Here is an 8,046-nt window from a genome sequence, read left to right on the forward strand (position 1 = left end):
TATATATATATATATATATATATATATATATATATATATGGAGTATACCTGTTACTTAAATAAGTTCTAATGATAATTATTTATGTATAATTGTATGATCAAAATTTAACTAATATTTGAATATAATTATGTGTTATTTAAATAATTTTTAATTATGAACATCCATGTACAATTGTATGGTCAAGATTTAATTGACACTTGAATGTAATTATAAAAACAATTGATATTGATATGCTCCTTCTGTCTCTCTCTCTATATATATATATATATTTGAAAACTGACATTTGAATGAGATGCATACTCTAAAATGTGAAATACTAATTTACATTTGAATCAGATGCACACTATAAAATGTGAAAATATTAATCTTCATTGGAGTTTTTTTATGGTAGTTGTGACCAACAGTTAGCAGTTGTCGACTCGTATACGTACTGACATTTGAATCAGATGCACACTCTAAAATGAAAAATATTAATCTTCATTAGAGCTTTTTGGTGGTAGTTGTGACCAATAGCCAAATTCGTATACATGTACATCTTTCATTTTTATAAATTCATTTAACATTTTACTTTTTTTTTTATTTCTCTTATTTTATCAAACCATTTATATAATATATTATTTTCTCTAAATGAATGGTTTGAATTCAAAATTAAAATATAATATTTTAACTTAACAATATTAATATTTATTAATTGAACAAAAATTTAAAAATATATATTTAAAAATTTAACATGGGTCTTATCTTTTAATTTAAAGATTCATGCAACAATAGATAAAAATAAAACATAAAAAATTAATATTAATATTTTAAAATTAATATTTTTGTAGTATATACTTATTTTTAAGTCCATGCTCGCTGAACTTAAAATACACATGCGACAGTTTTTTGTAAGAACATACAACCTTTAAATGCATGTTGAGTGACACAATACACGCATTGATCAAACAAGATTCCATTTGTACGGTAAATTAAAGACCCTCTTAAGAATATTCAATCGGTTCTATTATTGAAATACAACTTGACAGAGACAATAAAATATATATATATATATATATATTACTTAAATAAGTTTTAATTTTAATCATTTATGTACATTTATATGATTAAAATTTAACTAATACTTGAATATAATTATATAAATAATTATGTGTTATTTAAATAATTATTAATCATGATCATCAAATGCAGTTGTATAGTTAAAATTTAAGTGACACTTGAATGTAATTATAAAAACAAGTGACACTTGACATACTTCCTATATATATATATATTCGAAAACTGACATTTGAATCAGATGCACATTCCAGAATTTGAAATATTAATCTTCATTAGAGCTTTTTGGTGGTAGTTGTGACCAACAGTTATCGATTGTTGGTCCGTATACGTATACTTCTTTAATTTTTATAATATATATGAAAATCGACATTTGAATAAGATGCATCAACTGTTGGCTCGTATACGTCTGTACTTTTAATTTTTATACATTTATTTAATATTTTATTTATTTTTATCTCTTTTATTTTATGAAACCATTTATATAATATATTATTCTCTCTATTTCTTTCTCACTTTAAATATATACTAAATATTTTCCTTATAAAAAGGATAAGAGGAGACATTCTAAAAAATAAAATAAAAAATAGAGGAAGCATAAAATGTTCACATTTGAAAAGATTCAAACTGAATGGCACCAGCTGTGAGACATTGAACACAAGAAGTGGCATTAATTAATTAACGTACGAGATATAATTAAGTGTGTATCATGTCTTTTCAATGTTGACATTATGAGGTCATGATTTTGCAAGTTTGGTCACTATCCACGTGATAATTATTCTTTTTGAAATAAAATATAAAAATAAATTAAAAAATTAATATATTTAATTTCAAATTAAATAAAAAAAATAACTTTTTAATAATTATTTTTTTGTATTTTATTCTAGTAACAAATTTTTAATGCAAAAAGATAAATTTTTTGATATGCAAGAAAAAACATATATATTGATATCCATATAAAACAATCAATCTAAATTTTAGATCTATTTATAAAATAATTAATTATAAAAATATGACATGTTATTAAATAATTAATTATCTGGTATTATACTCAATCAAATTCTAAAGTATCGGAAAGTTGGCCAATAAATAAATTCTTCATTGATAAACTACTACATAGCAATTAGTTAGCAAGTAAGATAAATTTTCCTTACGTTGCACATAATTAGCTTTCTTCATTTCTTCTATCACAAAAGTTTTTTGTGTTTAAGTTAAATGCACATTTTTTTAAAAATTGTGACATTTATTTTGTATAATTAGACTCCTATACCTTCAAAATATTAGTAGTAAAACTTATAATTTTTTTTATAAGAAATAGAGAAAATCCCTACTCTATATATTAGCACATATTAATACGTAATATTAGAAGATAAAGTTTTTCTATATAAACCACAATATATATATTAACAAGAGTACAAAGGTTTATTATTATTATTATTATTATTATTATTATTATTATTATTATTATTATTATTATTTTAAAAAGAGATATTAAATACTACCATAATTAATTAATTAACTTTGATATTTTAGATTCGAATCTAAGATATAACGTTCAATCTAATAATATTGTTATTTGTCAATTGAGTTAAGACTTAAGAATTTATTTTATTATCTTTTAATGCAACCTTTCAATTTTTTGGTATATTTTTTCACTTTATCTTTTTATACAGCCTTTCGTTTTCTATTTATCGGCATATTAAAGAAAGTTACACTCTAGAGTAACAGTTAAAAAAAAAATTATCTGCAAAGTTGTCGTTTTTGATTTCCAATGTAATTTTTTTTTTTATATGTTTAGTAAATATTACATGATGGAGGAGAAACCACCCAAACTCTATTTGTCAAAAGCCAAATGGATGAAATGACAACACACCAAATATAACAACCCAACATTAAAAAATATGTATGAGAAGTGCATGATAAGTTCTTTTTTTTACCATAGAAGTGCATGAAAGTTAAATGGGAAGTGTTGACATGACAACATTTTCTTGTGAAATGCGTATTATAAAACAAGATTGAATAATAATAATAATAAAAGCATGCATGTACATATTATTTTCTATTCCATAAGGATAGATTTGAATAAAGCCTTCGAATAAAGCCTTTTCCAAGGGAAATAGTGGTGAAAGCATAACAATTTAGCTCACGAAGTCACGATTTGACAACATCACGCTTCTGTTGTAATTTTTCAAAAAGAATTAGTCAGCGAAGTTCTAAATTAATCGAGTATTGTTTTATTCATTTTGACTAATATTAAGACAAGAACACACCCTCTAATTATTATTATAAAAAAAAAAAAAAAAAAATATATATATATATATATATATATATATACTTACATCTCGATCAAAATTATAAGTAAATATTGAAGCATTTTATGCTGTTATTTTTAATATATCATGTATTTAATTGAAATTTAATATAGATAATTGAGTATTTGACATTGAAAAAAAATAATTTAATAAAATTAAAATTATATTTTGTATTAAATTAAAAAATTAGTTGCATATAATTAAATTTCTTAATATTTATGAAAATATTTTTTTTTTCTTCTTATAATAGTGACCAGAAAGAATTTATGAAAATTTAATCTATGTTAGAGATAACCTCACTTATATACAATGGAGTGTTTTCTTTAATAATAAAAAATTTAAATGAACTCAATTTCAAGAGTTTATCAGATTATCCACTAAAGAGGTCTTCATTTGACACCGAGAGTTAAATTTATAACCTCTTAAATATACGTCAATTTTTTATCAACTAAATCAATCTTAATTTTCAGAGTTTTGATATATTAAAGAGATAGTCACTTTAATATATAATTAAGCCATTAACAGGTCAAACAAGTTTCGTATGATGCAAGTATCCTTCCTTCCATATGGTTATGTTAATTATATTTTTGGATTAATAGACATGTCATGTAGATGTTTGGTGAATTTTAAATCCACTTCTGTTTGATACTGATTATAATTTTTTCAAAATTTTGAATATTTTTCTATTTTAACTAGTATCATAATCTATTGCAAAATTGTGCTTAAGATAATAAAGTATGTATGATTATGAATTTATGATAATAGAATTAGAAGTGTATCACTATTTTCTTTAGTTTTTACTTGATACTACAACGAATCAAAATTTGTTTAGTTTAAAATAGAACAAATAAATAGAGAAAAGCTTTGTTAATTGTTTTCTATTTGGTGTAAATATACATTTGGTACATGTTTTTTTTTTTTTAATTTATGTAAAACAAATATGTTTTAATCTTCCGTTATTGCAAATATATTATATTTTATTTTTAATTTTTATTTAATTATTTTATGCAAACTTTGTTCATATATATCGGCATTGGTTCATGTAATAAGTAAATGTTAAATTTTAGTAATTCCTCTAATAGATCAATATAAGGAAAAAAATTTACACACATATCCCAAATATCGATTGTAATATGAACAAATTTTGTCAAAATTAAAACAAAACAACAGAAATTAAAACAAAAAAAGTGATATGTTTGCAACAATGAAAAACAAAAACAAAATTATAGAAATTAAAAGAAAAAAAAATTGCATATTTTATTAGATTATATGCATATTTAAGCATTTCTATTTTGGGAATAAAATTTTCCCATTTTCTAAGATGAGAATATTGTGAAACATGTGTTAATTTTAAAATATGCAAGAGTGATATTTATAAGCTGTACCAATATTTTCAACTCACTTTCTCGAGGATGTTTGTTATAACCTAAAAACAAATACGCCTGCAATACATCTAAATACAAATTAATCTCACAATTGATTACTCTTAGAAATAGGAGTTATTTATCAAATATAAATAATAATTTGTTTGTCTATGGAGTAGGGGTTATTAGAATTTTAGTTTTAAATATAGGATTCATGTCTTTTAACTTTTAATGTGGATGTCATTTATTTATTTTTTTAGGAAACTTAATGTTTAGTGTATGATTTTGTAGGAAGAAGATTTGAAGAAATGTTCAAAAATTAAAATGCTATAGGAATGGCTCTCGGACACCCCTAATATTAAGAGGTGTCAAAAGAAAAGACAATTGTACTACTTTTACTCTATTGGACTAACAAGACACATTAAGAGGTTTACCATTCTCATTGGCCATGAACATGACCTATAAAGAATCGGCTTTGAATGTCGTTAATCGCAAAACTTGTGGTAGTGTGTGAAAATGGGTAGCTACCCTGTCTATGTGGCATCTCACGTTTGACCTTTCCATTTTACGTTATTTTTCTGCACCAAACTTACTTGTTCCACTATTTTTTAATTGTGCCATATATTATAGACGTATTTCTTATCATGATCCACAAACAATGAGATGAACTTCAAGAGGTTGAATTATTTATTTCACGTGATTTTGACATGTACTAACCTTCATACGACCTTAAGGAAGCTTTTAAGAATTGAGAAAGAGTTGCCTAGTTCCATTATCAACAATTTCTAGTTAGACATGGACACACCTTTAACTCAGCTGGTTGTTGTTTTCAACCAACATTTTAGATTATACTTTCTCTAGTCTTGCATATAAGAAACGTTAGAGTCAATAAAAATTAATGTATTTGATTGAAATTTAGATCAAATAAATTAGTTTTTGTTGATTCACTTACTTTTATATTTAATATCTAATAGGGTATTTAGGACTAAACAATCTAGTATTTACTTGATCATTCTTCTTAGTCAATCTCTGAAAAACTAACTCTTTACCAGAAAAATTGGAAAGTTAACATAAGATAAAAAAGAAATAAGTATAAAAAATTGAATCATGAAATTAAAGAAATCTCTTGTGCAGATAATGCTCAATTGTCTGCCACATTACTCAAGAAATTTGAGTTTGTATATAAACAAAATGCATGGTGGTTATTGGTGAATCATTACATGTGCGGGAACGTACAGAATTTGTCCGGCTTCCACTACTTAATTTGAGGCAAATAATGAAATGTTGTTGGTGATGATAACAATTAGTGGATTGGTTGAAAAATATATTGCTTTCTGAATGGACATTATTTCATAAAGTACAATTTAGTTGTTCAAAGCAAGAACTATTTCCAAATTCATTGAGAAATTTATGATTAATTGGTTGACAGCAACAGAATTTAATGGGGGTACGTTTCCTCTATTTTCGTCATCGAAGTACAAGAAGAAAGTTGAATATATAAATGTCATATCATATGTTTTTTTTTTAAATCATGTATATTTTCATTAAACTCATAAGTCTAGTGCACTCTGTTTTAAAATCATATTGTATTTGAAGTGCACTTTGTTTACAATAGTAATGAAAAATCGACAGCACATTAAAAAACGAGAATAGTACTTTGTTTACAATAACGATTTATTTGAATTTTTTTCACACATTAAAAGAAATTGTATAAATTCATGAACAAGAATAGTACTTCAACTAAAGCCATCCACAATGCAGTTTGATTTTTTTGTTTAGCTGCTCTTATAAAAAACGAAAGGGTTCATAGCTCTCAACTATTGATTTTCTTTGACTTTAAATTATTATGCAAAAGAAAGAATTATATTCTTTGGTTATGAGTTCTTTAACTTTTTCAAAGAGTATAAAGTACATGATTGGATTTTTTATGAGCTACTAAAAAAGAATTATAAGTTTAATTGATTGTGTCTACAATGAGATACACAATAGATATTCATACACAAAGATACTAAAATCTAACCATGACTTGCCTTAATCAGTTAATCTTGTAAATAGTGCATCTTTCTGTCTGTTTCTGGGCGTACGTGGTACTCCACGTTTGACATGTAATTCCTACCATTTCGCAATCTAATAGTTTCCTCCACACACACACGCTTTTCCACTCACTTTCAACCTCCGTGAAAATAGAAGTATGTGGTGGTTAAAACTAAGGGACACAAGTCTCTATGGCTGAATTTTCAATTTTCACGCGCATTTGAGGACTTCTAGCAATTCAACAACCCCATTCGGGCTTCTTGAACTTGAGAAAAATCCAACTGACTCATATTCGCTTATTCTTAGTTCAACTATATGTACATCAGCTAAACCCTACTCATCTGTTGGTCGTTCTCAACTAATAACTTATAATTTTTTTTGAGTGTTAATAACACCAATATAAATAGACACCTCATTGTGGCCTTGAAAAATGGGGTGACTATTTGGGTGAGTTCTTAGTATAGGATTTTCTCCCTCTTTGCTTTTTGTTGATCTCAGCTTAATAAATTTTATTAAAATAAATGAGTGTTGCGAAATTTAATGATAAAAAGTTATTTATGAGACCTATTAAATTATAATTTTTAGGTGTTGTGTTGGAGTAATCAGGTGTTTATTAGGTACTACTATCAAAATTATAAATAAGCAATGTGTACATGCAAAGCCTACTTAATTACCCAAACAAGGGGAGCTCCAATGCAAACGGTTTAAGAGCTCATTCATTGGTGAATCTATTGGAACCAAGTCGATTCCAGGAACAATTCCATCATCATGTTTTGATGATAGCAAAGGTACATTGTGAGAACAATTTATTGCACTAATGATTTCATTGAGTGTGTAGTAAATAGAACCAAGAAACGGAGGAAACAATATCAGACGAAGATATTAGGAAGAGTTTTTATGATAACAAAAGTATTTTTATGAGAACAATATATTTGACTTCAAAGAGTATGAAAGAAGGTATGGTCAAGATTTGTAGAAGATTTGAAGAAGATTTGATCAAGATTTATCTACAACAAAATATGAACATAATCAATTTGAAGAATTCACAAACACAATCTGAAGAAATTACGAACATAATCAATCTGAAGAATTTACAATCTCAATCTAAACAAAAAATGAACATAATCAATTTGAAGAATTTACAAACGCAATCTGAACAAAATACAATTCAGAATTATACAAGAACTAAATTGAAGCCCAAATTTTAACTATAAATAGATACTCAATGCTGAAGAAGAAAATCATTCAAAAACAGAAGAAGAAAAAAAGTAGTCTTAGAAAA

Source organism: Cicer arietinum, chromosome 5 (assembly GCF_000331145.2).
Source record: "Cicer arietinum cultivar CDC Frontier isolate Library 1 chromosome 5, Cicar.CDCFrontier_v2.0, whole genome shotgun sequence".
Lineage (NCBI taxonomy): Eukaryota > Viridiplantae > Streptophyta > Magnoliopsida > Fabales > Fabaceae > Cicer > Cicer arietinum.